Raw genomic sequence first — 12,810 nt, forward strand, 5'->3', positions numbered from 1 at the left:
TAAATCTATGTAGACTGTTTCATAAACTTTTCATAAGTATGTCTTAATGGGTGATTGTGCATATTTGAAGCCCTATGCAGATTTAAATGGAAGTGCCCGGATCCTACTTTTGCAAGAACTTAATCAAACTGGTTATAGTACTGTATATTATCTAATGTGCCTTAACCACAACTATGTATTCACATGGTTTACACTATACATATAAAAACAAAATTTGTAAATGTAAATGTCATTGTATTTATGCACATGTAATATGGTACTTAGCTTTCAATTTATATGAATAGAGGGAAATATAAAGCCGTCTAGAAATGAACTTTGTACAAACTATTGTCTAAGTAAATAGTGCAAGCAAAATAAGTTCAAAGTTCGCATTACATAAGGAAATATCTGATTCTTATACATTATAGTGAAAGAGTTATCACACTGCAGTTATCACATATCTAGTATTTACTAATTTAATGCTTGCAAAATAAATGTTTTATATTTAATGACACAATTTGTGTCTAAGCAGAAATGTAAAAAACAACCACAGGAAAAAAATAACATATGTTACTACCTATGCAGAGATAGACACAAACGTGACATGTAAACAATTCTACATAAGTCGTGTAAAAAATAATACTCCCTCCCCTGCAAATAAAAGTAGCAGAAGAGCCAAGAATATTACAAGAGTTGTGGCTACACAGGGACTACAAAATACGAAGGAAAAAAAGTATGCAGTTCATACCTCAGTGGCTAAAAAAGTGTGCAACATACGGAAAGTACCCAAGTTGCACGTAAAGTAGCCCGTTAAAAGACCATCAAACAGGAAGCAAATATCCTGTGTAAAATGTACCAAGTTTTTAAAGTCCACACCAATAAACATTTTAGCAGTCTTTACATTCAAACACAGAGTAAGAAATATGCTATTAGAATGATTCTGCAACAGTTATACTATAGTAGCATAGCTGGGTGTGTCTTAGATCCTTTTGGTGCGTAAGATGCAGCCAGCAGATGTCATCATCATCAGTAGCTGAGTACCTGCAAGTCATCACATTCCAAATAGTCCCATTTGCACCTGTTAGGCGGCTATCTTGTGATGCATTTCATGCAGATAAGTCCTTACTGTACTTTGACTGAATCCACAAATGCCTTCCATCTTGCCCCCCTTGATGTAAAGAGCTGTAACTGTAAAATGTGGCAGAGTCGTCAGGGCAACAGACACACACCAAATTGCTGAGCATATGCACTTAAAGAAAAAGCAGGTTAAGGCTAAAAAAAGTCACAACTTGCAATTATGTCCAGCTCTGATGGAATCCCACAGAACCATTTGGTTGGTGAAGGGAGTGTGGCACTATGGTTGCATTATTATGAGATTGCTCCCCCCACCATGGGCAAATGTAGGGGGTGTTCCAGTTGCCTGGAAACCCCACTCCTCCGGACAAGTGGCTCAAAATATGACAATAGCAATGGATGTATTTGTAATGGGTGTCATGCAGAAGGGGAGGCCATGCCACACACACTACACACATTCCTTAAATAGTTACCCCTCTGGAGTCCTGTGCCAATGGCAGCAGTGCTGTTGCATTTACTGTGAAAATGGCGCTGCGGGCATTTTTACAACATTGTTCACATGCGCAGTAGAGAAATTGCTGGGACAATAGCCAGCACGCCATTTTACCAGAGATCTGTTCATGCGCATTAGAGCATGAGCCTTCTAGTGCTCAGACTCTACAGCACTGCTGGCAGAGAGGAGAGGGCCCGGATGGAGGAGGCTGCACATGGGCCTTCTCCTCTCTTAAAATGCCCAGGAGCAATGTTATACAACACAATTACTAGAGCTGCCGCTGCATCATGCAGTTTAAGGGACAGCTGCTGTACACAGTGTCGGACTGGGGCATATATGGCCCACCGGGGGAATGCAGTGGTAGGGGCCCATGTTTAGGGGTGTGGCCAGTCTGCTGATGGGGTGTGGCCTGCCACATCATTGGTTTGACTAACCATTAGAGAGTGCAATATCTGGACCCCTTCATACATATATACAGTAAATTCAGCTGCTGCATGCATTATAATGTACCAGATTAATAACAGCAATGCACTGTAGAAAATACACCATAATCCAGTCTAAGGTAACATATGTATGATGTATAATTCAAGTGCACAGTGTGGAACCGGATCCTTAGGGCAGGAGGTGGGCCCCCAGGCAGTGGAGCCCACCGGTGGTTTCCCCTGTACCCCTGTGGGCCAGTCCAAGCTTGGCTGTACATGCCCAGTGGTAGCAGCTTCTTCTACCAAGTTTGCTATGTGTGTGGATCTGAGTCCTCAATAATTGCACTGGACCAGATAGTAGCTACCAGGAAGAAGAGGAAGAAAGGTTTGTTTAACCTTTTTTCTGACCAGTTATTTTTATTATTTAAATATTTGATGCAGCTTATACTATAGACCATCTTGAATGTAAAATATTAATACTGTATCCACACAGTATCCAGTGTATGAAAAGACCAATGTTTAAATTAATGTCCAGGGTCATTACTAGGTACTGCTACTGCTCCCCCAGACTCCCGCACTTGCTCCAATGTTCCGCAGAGTGGGAGATTGTGGACTACATTTGGAAACTCCCCTCTAGAAATCCTGTGTTCGCTACTGCCCAATGTACAAAGCCACAATTTGCATCACTGTACAGTGGTGAATGGGGACACAATATAATTATTCAACACTAATGTTCTCATTTGGAGTATTTATGTACTCATCTCCATAGTTAAGCAAGATTTTTACAAGGAAAGAACTGTTTGAATGCTTTTACATTTTTGCTAATGAAACGAGATTTAAAGCAGCAATCACATGAAAATATTTGATGTTTTTTTTTTAAATAAATGACTTTGATATGCTGTATTAATAAGCATAGTAATGATAATTATTAATGATCACTGCTTTTTATCAGTAACACAACTACCAACTTTTGATTAAGGTGAAGCAGGACTTGCCGCGCTGAAGGCGTGACCATGGCAGAAAAAGGGTGCGTGACCTCAGGTGGAGTAGCGTGGTTTAGTGTCGCTACCCCCTTGTTTGTAATTTCGGGGGCATGCCCAGTGCTCCCTGAGTAGCTAGGCAGCCCCTGCCTAACCCTCCCTGCACTAATATATGCAGTGTGCATGCGCACGGCATCTTTTCAGTAATCACCAGCTGTTTTGCAGAGCAGAGCAGTGGTGATCACTGACTCTCCCAATCTTCCCCCCACCCACTTGACACTGTGACCTGTGGGAGGGACAGCGGGACAGTGTCCAATTAATGGGCCTGTCCCGCTGTATTCTGGACAGTTGGGAGGTATGCAGTAATATTGTATATGCATAAGCATGGACATTGATCCTTCCCTCCTACAGTCAATATGAGGACTAATGCTAAACAATTTATTAAGCACAGGGATGCCTGGTGAAGTATTTAAAAATGCAGGAAAACTTTTTTAATTTGATGTATTACATTTTATTAGAAGCAAAAAGAACAGTAATAGTACTGAATAGACTGTGTACCAATCTGTAAACATCAGAAGTCATGCACATACTAAAACATACACACAACCTGTTATGGAATCAGTATGTGTTACCAGGATGTCAGTATACCGACATTGGCAATCCCGTCTGTCAGAATCCCACATGGGAAGCAGCAAGTTCCCGCGCTGCTGTCACCACGCTTTAGGCCTGGTAGCTTGCTTTGCTCACCAGGTTATATTCCCACTTGGAATATAACCTGGGAATAATCTGCTGCTGTCTGCATTCCATCCCACAGAATTCCACCAGCTGTCGGGATTCCAGCATCATTCTCCTGGACAGTTACGTACATACACACACAGTATATATATATATATATATATATAGTAAAAAGAAGGCAGCGGCACTCCGTCAGAATAACTTGTCAAACGTGTATTAAATAACAATGGTCACATAACAACCAATGTTTCGGGGTCCTAAGATCCCTTTGTCAAGGCATGAACAGTGTTAAGAAAGAAAACCCCTTACCTTTATAACACCTGGTGAAACCCGCACGTGGAGGAGAGCGGGGCCTGACGCCATCAATCGCGGGGACCACCGTAAATCCTCCGGCGTCTCCAGGAAGTTTTTTTTTCCCATACCACCCGCGCCGGCCCTGCAATGTAAACAAATGTGAAAGAAAAAACTAAAGATTAAGACAGAGTATAGCAGCAGCATGATGTGTAGCTTTAAACACCATAAGGAGAGCTGAGATAAAGCGGAATGAACTGTATAGATGGTCTGTGTGTAGAAGCACGCTGGAGGAGTGGGCGCAAGAGTCATATGAATAGAAATATGCTGAGAGCGGAGACAAGAGAAGTGAAGTAAAAGAATGTGAAGAATGTTATGAGGGAATGTGTGATCATGGGGAAAGGAAACCATGGAAAAATGACAAAGTAGTGAGAGTGAAAGTGGTGAAAAAGATAGAGGTGGTGAATGCGGAGAAAACTGGAATGAAATATAGTGAAAGAGAGTCTGTGAGGGGGGAAAAGGGAGAAGGAAAGAAGTGACAGAAGAATAGCAGGGTGATGGATGAAGGGCAACAAGGGCAGGGGGGGGTTCGGCAGGGTGGTGCCGATGGCATGATACTGGTGAGAAGTGAAAGTGAAGAGCTGAATCTGTTGTCGGCAAACAGGGATGGAGTGAGTGCTGTGTGAAAGAGGTATGGAAAACAAGATGAGAGTGAAGCAAGAAAAAGAAGAACGAGAAGAGAGGTGAGTCTGCTAAGATAGTAGTGGGGAACGTGTTGGAAGGAGAAAAGAACCAGGTGTGTGGAAATGACAGAAAGAGAAAGAATAGAAGAGACAGAACCTGTGTAAGAGAGGAGAAGAAAAAGGAAAGGGGAGAAAGAGGCACGAAGGGCAGAAGACAACTGTGAACAGCTGGTTCCTGAAGACCAAGTGGAAGCCGGTATTGATAATACATAGAAACTGTGTCAAATGCTCTAAAGACTGTTCCACTGGATTTTTTCATTGAGTCCCTTCGGTGGGAAAGTTTCCAGTTTAAATATCCAATGCGCCTCCAATTTTAGTAGTACACCACTCCTGTCGCCGCCTCTCAGGTTAGCTGGAACATGATCGATTATCATATGCTTCAGTTGGTCTACTGAGTGTCCCTTGGTCACGAAATGCTGCGCCACTGGTTGGTCAGAGTTCCCCTTCTTAATTGCTGCGTTGATGGCCGATTTATGCTGCGCCATCCTGGTTCTGAAACTGGTGATGGTCTTGCCAACATACCCTAGCCCGCATGGGCAAGTTATGAAATACACCACGTGGGTGGACATGCATGTCAACACATGTTTTAGTTTGAACGTGAGGTCTTTGGTTGGGTGTTTGAAAGAAGGTCCACTGACAATGTTCCTGCAGGTGGTGTAGCTCAGGCATTTGTAACAGCCTGGCTGCTTAGTGAGGAAATGAGGTGGTGTGGAGCTGGAGAAGCCGGTAATGTCTGCATGCACGATAATGTCTTTGATGTTTCTGGCCCTCATGAAACAATTCATGGGCCTCTTGTTACTGAAACAGGTGAGTTTATCGTCAGTGGCCACTATGGGCCATAGCGCTCGGGTGGCCCGTTGGACCACTGGGCTAGAAGTGCAGAACTGGCTTTTCCAAGGTATTATATTATCTTTCCTCCTTCCTGATGGATGCAATAGCTTCTGCCTGTCCATCTTCATGACCTCATGTTTATGTTTCAGCAAGTCAGCCTTGTTGTAGCCTCTCTGGAGGAATTTGTGGATTACTTTATCCAATTGAATCTCCAGGGTGTCATGGGTGCTATGGATCCTAGCTGTACGTATTAGCTGGGATCGAGGTAGCCCTTTAATAAGAGGTTTGTATTTTTGTCTGTGGGCTTGGTGTATACAGAGGTGCAAATGCTGTTGTTGCGAATGGTAACCTGCACGTCCAAATAATTGATGGTGGAGGCATCACATTGGTAGGTGAATTTGATGTGGACCGCTGCTTGATTGATGTCTTCCATCATGCCGATGAACTCCTCTTGAATGCCGGTCCATAGCATGAAGACGTCATCGATGTATCGGCAGTATGCTAGAATCTTTTGGAAGTATGTTGGGTTAGTGAAGAAAATTTTCCGTTCCTCCAGGAACATGTAGGTGTTTGCGTAAGTCGGGGCCACATGCCCATGGCGCATCCCGTTACTTGAAGATAGAATTTACCGTCAAATAGGAAATAGTTCCTCTTTAGAGTCAGTTCCAGTAGGCGTACAAATAGTGCTCTGTCCACATCCTGCGTGTTGTTCTGTGCTAAGAATTCTTGCATGGCAACCAGGTCTCCTTCATGTGGTATGCTCGTGTAAAGGTTGCAGATATCCATGACGCACAACAGGGTACCTGTGGGGACAATGGAAATGCCGTCCAGTAAATTGAGAAAATCTGTTGTGTCTTTGATATATGAATGTTGTTTAGTGACCAATGGTTGGAGAATACTGTCCAGGAACTGGGATATGGGTTGATATAATGAAGATCTAGCAGAAATGATCGGTCTGCCTGGAGGCCTATGGATGTTCTTGTGTATTTTGGGAACAGCGAAGAAGACTGGTGTGACTGGATGCTCCTGTTTCAGTGTCCGATGTAGTTTCTGAGTGATGTGCTCATTATCTAATGCTTCATCAAGAATCAAATCCAGTTCTCGTTTATAGCCTGTGGTGGGGTCCGAGGCTAGTTCCTGATATACTTGAACATCTGTAAACTGTCTTAGAGCCTCGGTGCGGTAATCCTCAAGGTTCAGCATTACCAGGCCACCTCCCTTATCGGCAGGGCGAAAAATAATATCCCTGACGTTGCCCAAATTGCGTAAGGCGCTTCTTTCTGCCCGAGTTAGGTTTTCGCGCTGTGTAACAGTAGTGGCATTGTAGCGTGTCCAACAGACGTGAAAAGGTTTTGAGGGATGAGTTGGTGGACTGGGGATCGAACCTTGAGGTGGTGTGCTGTCTCACAAACTTATCAAAGACGGACGTGGATTGTTCTTGATGTTGGTGTTGGAAATACTCCTGAAGTCGGAGTTTCCGTGAGAAACGGTGCAAGTCTCTTTCCCAAGTGAATTCGTCATGCCTGTTAGTAGGAATATATGACAAGCCCTTATTTAACACTGCCATTTCCGTTGGGGTACAAACTCTATCCGAGAGATTAAATATTAAGTCTTCCGTTTGTTGGAAGTGCTTTTGTTGCCTCTTGTTTTGCCCCGCCTGCGGGTGGGCGTCCTTTTGGATTGGGGTACCCGAAGTGGCTGAAGCCCCGCCTAAAGGGGTCCCACTTTGCATCGGGGATTCCTCCGGTTCGGGAGCTGGGAACTTGCTGTCGCTTTTGGAAGATTGGGCGAATAAGTGGAATCGTTCCTCCGTCTCCGCCAGTTCCTTCTGAAGGTGAGCTTGGTTTGTTCTTCCCTTCGCACATCACCTCCCATGAGCCACCGGTACACTTTGTTCTCCTCGTAGTCTGTTTTGACTATGAGGTGTTTGTTCCTCTTGAACCTGATCAGTTCCCTTTTGTACTGGTCTACCTGTGTTTGTAGCTTCAGTATCCAATCCTGGGTGGTGTTCTCCTGCAAAGTCTTCAGGCATTGTTTCTCAAAAGTTGTAATTTTTTCTCTGGTCGTTTTTAATTCCCGGCCGACCTGTTCTATCACCAGTAGAACTAAGTCCATGCTGCATTTGTTCAGGATGGTCGTCCATTTACGGCAAAATTCCGGGTTGTACCTCCCCAGGGTGGGTACATTCCTTATCCTGAAGCCACGTGGGATCATTTGTTGGTGATGGTAATCAGAAAGAGAGATGCCGTGCATGAGGAAATCCGTTTCCTTCTTCCTCAAACGGAGTAGTTGATGAAAAATGTCCTGTGCTTCCAGGTGTGTATCTATCAGAGGCAGACTCTCTTTGAAGCGTAACCTCTCGGCATCCTCCATGTTGAAGCTGAACATGTCCCCTTTAGGTGCTGTAGCGGTATGGCTACCCGCTTGATAGCCATTCCCTGGTGTTTGCAGCTTGTCCATGCCGTGCTGATGGTGTGTGCAATCTAGACAAAAACCAAAAGTGCAGCAAGTGATAAGTGTCCAGTGGTGCTGATTAACACCGCCTTGCTAATAAGGTGTCCTGGTAGCACTAGAATGTAGTATACGTCAATAATGTGTATATATATATATATATATAGGTACAAGGGGTGTAGTAGGTTATGCCGGCAACCGGGCTCCCAGAATCCAGCACTCCAAGAGTTAATTGTAGGTACCTGTGTGCCCTTGCTAGATAATGCAGTCACAGTCTAGTTAGAACAACAGTCCAAAACAAGGCACGGCACTCCAGGAATTTTTCAAACAATTAGATTGGCAATGATCAATACATCTCACCCAAGGATGCAATCACATGCATGATGTCAATGCGGCATTTCAGAGCCTCGCAGGACCCCTTCCTCAGGACAATATGCAGGGGGGTAATGAATAAGAGACAGAGACAAACAAACAACACTAACCTCTTACCTTACAAAGCTTTGAGGATTGTGTGCCATGAGCATTGCTGGGGACCAGGTGCGTGCGGCTGTGACCCTGAAGTTGTGCATGATGACATCACCGCATGTTGACGATTACCAAGGCAACCTGGCATGCTCACTCTGGCTCCGGCCACGGGCCATGCAACACCAGAATAACAACATATATACTGATCAGAACAATAGTGGTAACTATGGTAACTATAACCCAAAGTAACCTGTAAATATGGATACAAAGTATCAAAGTGCGGGCCAAACTCTATAAGAGTGCCGTGCCATGCCATCCCATCTGGTTGTTGATTGATCCTCAGTAGTGGCTTATTCACAGCATTTCGACCAAGAAGGCCTGATTCACGCAGTCTCCTCTGAACAGTTGATGTTGAGATTTGTCTGCTACTTGAACTCTGTGAAGAATTTATGTGGGCTCTAAACTGAGGTGCTATTAAGTAGTGGTTTCTGAGGTTGGTAACTCTAATGAACTTATCCTCTACAGCAGAGGTTACTCTTGGTCTTCCTTTCCTGGGGTGGTCCTCATTAGAGCCAGTTTCATCATAGCGTTTGATGGTTTCTGTAACTGCACTTGAGGATACATTCAAAGTTCTTGAAATTTTCCGTATTGACTGACCTTCATGTCTTAAAGTAATGATGGACTGTCATTTCTCTTTGCTGAGTTGAGCTGTTCGTGCCATAATATGGATTACAACAGTAGTCAAATAGGGGTGTCCACTGTGTACTAACCCTTCCTCTGTTCAACACAACTGATGGTCTCAAAAACATTAAGAAGGCAAGTAATTCCACAGATTGACTCTTGACAAAGCGCACCTGTTAATTCAAAACCATTCCAGGAGACTACCTCATGAAGCTGATTGAGAGAATGCCAAGAGTGTGCAAAGCTGTCATCAAAGCAAAAGGGGGCTACTTTGAGGAATCTAAAATATAAAACATATTTTGATTTGTTTAACACTTTTTTTGTTTACAACATAATACCATATGTGTTCTTTCATAGTTTTGATGTCTTCAGTATTAATCTACAATATAGAAAATAAGGAAAATAAATAAAAACCATTGAATGAGAAGGTGTGTCTAAACTTTTGACTGGTACTGTATATAATCATGTATCCAATTAGAAACAAATATAGACCAAGTAAATACCGCATGTTACTGAACCAGACAATGGGGTCATTCCGATCCGATTGCTCGCTGCAGTTTCTTGCAGTGCAGCGATAGGGTCGGAACTGCGCATGCGCTGGCGCTGCAGTGCGCCAGAGCATGCCAGCTGTCATTGCCTAGTGATCACCTCTGAGGCAGAGGCGGTCGCTGGGCAGGAGGGGGTTGGACGGCGGAGTTAAGCCGCCGTTTAGGGGGCGCGGTCTGACCAACGCAGGTGTGGCTGGACCGTTGGGACGGCAGGCCGCTGTGGCTGCGTGACATCACACACAGGCGCTGCAAGCCGGGCAGTGACGAGTAGCTCCTGGCCAGAACGCTAAAGCTGCACTGGTCGGGAGCTACTCTTAAAATGCAAAGGCATCGCCGCTGTGCGATGCCTTTGCACTTATACGGGGGGGGGAGTGGTACTGACATGCGGGGCGGACTAGCCCTGTGCTGGGCGTCCCCCCACATGTCAGTGTGAATGATCGTAGCTGTGCTAAATTGTGCACAGCTATGATCAACTCGGAATGACCCCCAATATTACATAGAGCATAAACTATTTATTGTTGTGCTTAAGATGGATAACATTGAACAGAGTGGTGGTGATGTGGCAGCTTTTGCAGCATTATGTTTACAGCCAGGTGATACCCTGAGCACAAGCAGAACCCTAAGCACAAGCAGAACATATCTTGTTTGCGGAAGATATCATCCCTGAAGCATTGGATGATACGATTGAAGAAGTGTATCAACAACTTTTAAGGATGTGCAAACGTGAAACTGATTATTTATTACACGGGTCTACATTGTCAGATTATAATGGGCAAAAACTTATACCACGTGGTTTTCGTGTCCGTAATTCACCCACCATTGGATGGTCAAACCCGGACTTCTGCCGATGCTGGGTGGCTATCCTTAATAAATGCAGCCTCAATCTGATGCTCTTTGTAATAGAGGAATCAGGTCAAGAGCTGCAGGTTGTAAGAACCAAGATGGAAATGTTTCGGACAACACACGCAGTGGCCTTACAAGATCCGAACCATGCCTCCTGGTGGTCAAAATTAAATCAACAAGTCGACAATTATAAATGGGATTTGCTTAGATTTAAAAAATCTAAATTACAAGTGGTCCAGAATGACTATGAGGAACATAATGTCTATCACTGGTTGACAGGAACAGATTCCTTTAAGCGCAATGCCCGGGCCCCTGCACGGATGAACTGGAGACAACAAAGGGAATGCCCAGTTAGAGGTAAACTGACATTGAATAGAGACAGCGATTTTATGGTTGTCGACTCTGATGATTCATCTCTAACACAACATCCCCCTTTAGGGGCAACCCCCCGAGCCAGGGCAGACACTTGCTCAAGCCAACAAGGAGGGGCAGACAAAACGAGAGGATCGTCAAGAGCAGTAAACTCACGAAGAACAAAAATTGATTTTTAATCTGTCATCAAGACCACTGTCAGTTGTGGAGGAATCTGTATTAAATAAAGGACTTTCATTCGTACCCACTAACCATCACAATGCGTTCGAATGGCAATCTGACCTTCACAATTTTAGCTGTAAACTAAGGATTAAAGAGTTCTTTCAACATCAACCTGATACGAATTACCTGGACCCGTTTAATGGAGTATTACAAAAATACAATAGATCATCGTTTGATCCGGTATCCATGAATGCATCTTTGAAAACTTTTGGCCGCCTAATGAATGATTCAGTGACAAGATACACCGCAACACTAAGACCTATTTATCACAATTTATCAATTTCACAGAAACAAGCTATTAAGGATCTAAAGCAGGGTTCCAGTATCGTTATCTGCCCAGCGGACAAGGGCGATAGTGTGGTGATTCAAGACTTGAGTCAGTACAAAATTGAAATCATGCATCAGCTATCCTGTACTGATACTTATCAGAACCTCGAGACACGCTTTCAGCAGGAACTAGTTAATATTCTAAATCTAGCAGTTTCAAGCAACATGATTGATGACAAGACCGTCAATGCCCTAATTCCGAAATGCCCTATTATACCTTGTTTATATACACTGCCCAAAGTGCATAAGAGCCTTATCAACCCCCCCTGGGAGACCAATTATCTCAGCCAGGGGTTCACTTTATCAGACTGTGGCAGAGATGTTAGATTCATTAATACAGCCTCATGTGGTTAAGAGAGCGACCTATCTATGGGACACCACTACTTTATTACAAAAAAATTGCAGAATTTAATGATCTCGACGAGGGTACACTACTTTGTACCATGAATGTATCGTCTCTCTATACGTCCATCCCCCATGAGGAGGGTCTACAAGCCGTGGAATTATCTATCACCAGCTTGGAGGATGATTTCTGTTTCAGTAAAGCTTTATTTTTGCAGCTTCTCCGTCTAGTGCTAACAAGGAATTATTTCCTGTTTGACGGTTCATACTACAGGTTGAGTATCCCTTATCCAAAATGCTTGGGACCAGAGGTATTTTGGATATCGGATTTTTCCGTATTTTGGAATAGTTGATTACCATAATGAGATATCATGGCGATGGGACCTAAGTCTAAGCACAGAATGCATTTATGTTTCATATACACCTTATACACACAGCCTGAAGGTCATTTTAGCCAATATTTTTTATAACTTTTTGCATTAAACAAAGTATGTCTAGATTCACACAATTCATTTATATTTCATATACACCTTATACACACAGCCTGAAGGTCATTTAATACAATATTTTTGATAACTTTGTGTATTGAACAAAGTTTGTGTACATTGAGTCATCAAAAAACAAAGATTTCACTATCTCACTCTCACTCAAAAAAGTCCGTATTTCGGAATATTCCGTATTTCGGAATATTTGGATATGGGATACTCAACCTGTACTTACAGCTGGCCGGGTGTGCCATGGGCAGTAGCGTGGCCCCAGCTTACGTGAACATTTATATGTTCCCACAGGAACAGAAATTCTTCTTCGATGAGCCAACGTTTGAACAAAACATCCTCTGGTTTATTCAGTAAGAATAAGGTTTATAAGGTAAGAGGTTAGTGGTGTTTGTTTGTCTCTGTCTCTTTTTCATTGCCCACCCTCATATTGTCCTGAGGAAGGGGTCCTTCGAGGCTCCGAAATGCCACATTGACATCATACATATGATTGCATCCTTGGGTGAGATGTATTGTT

This window comes from Pseudophryne corroboree, chromosome 4 (genome assembly GCF_028390025.1).
Source record: "Pseudophryne corroboree isolate aPseCor3 chromosome 4, aPseCor3.hap2, whole genome shotgun sequence".
NCBI lineage: Eukaryota > Metazoa > Chordata > Amphibia > Anura > Myobatrachidae > Pseudophryne > Pseudophryne corroboree.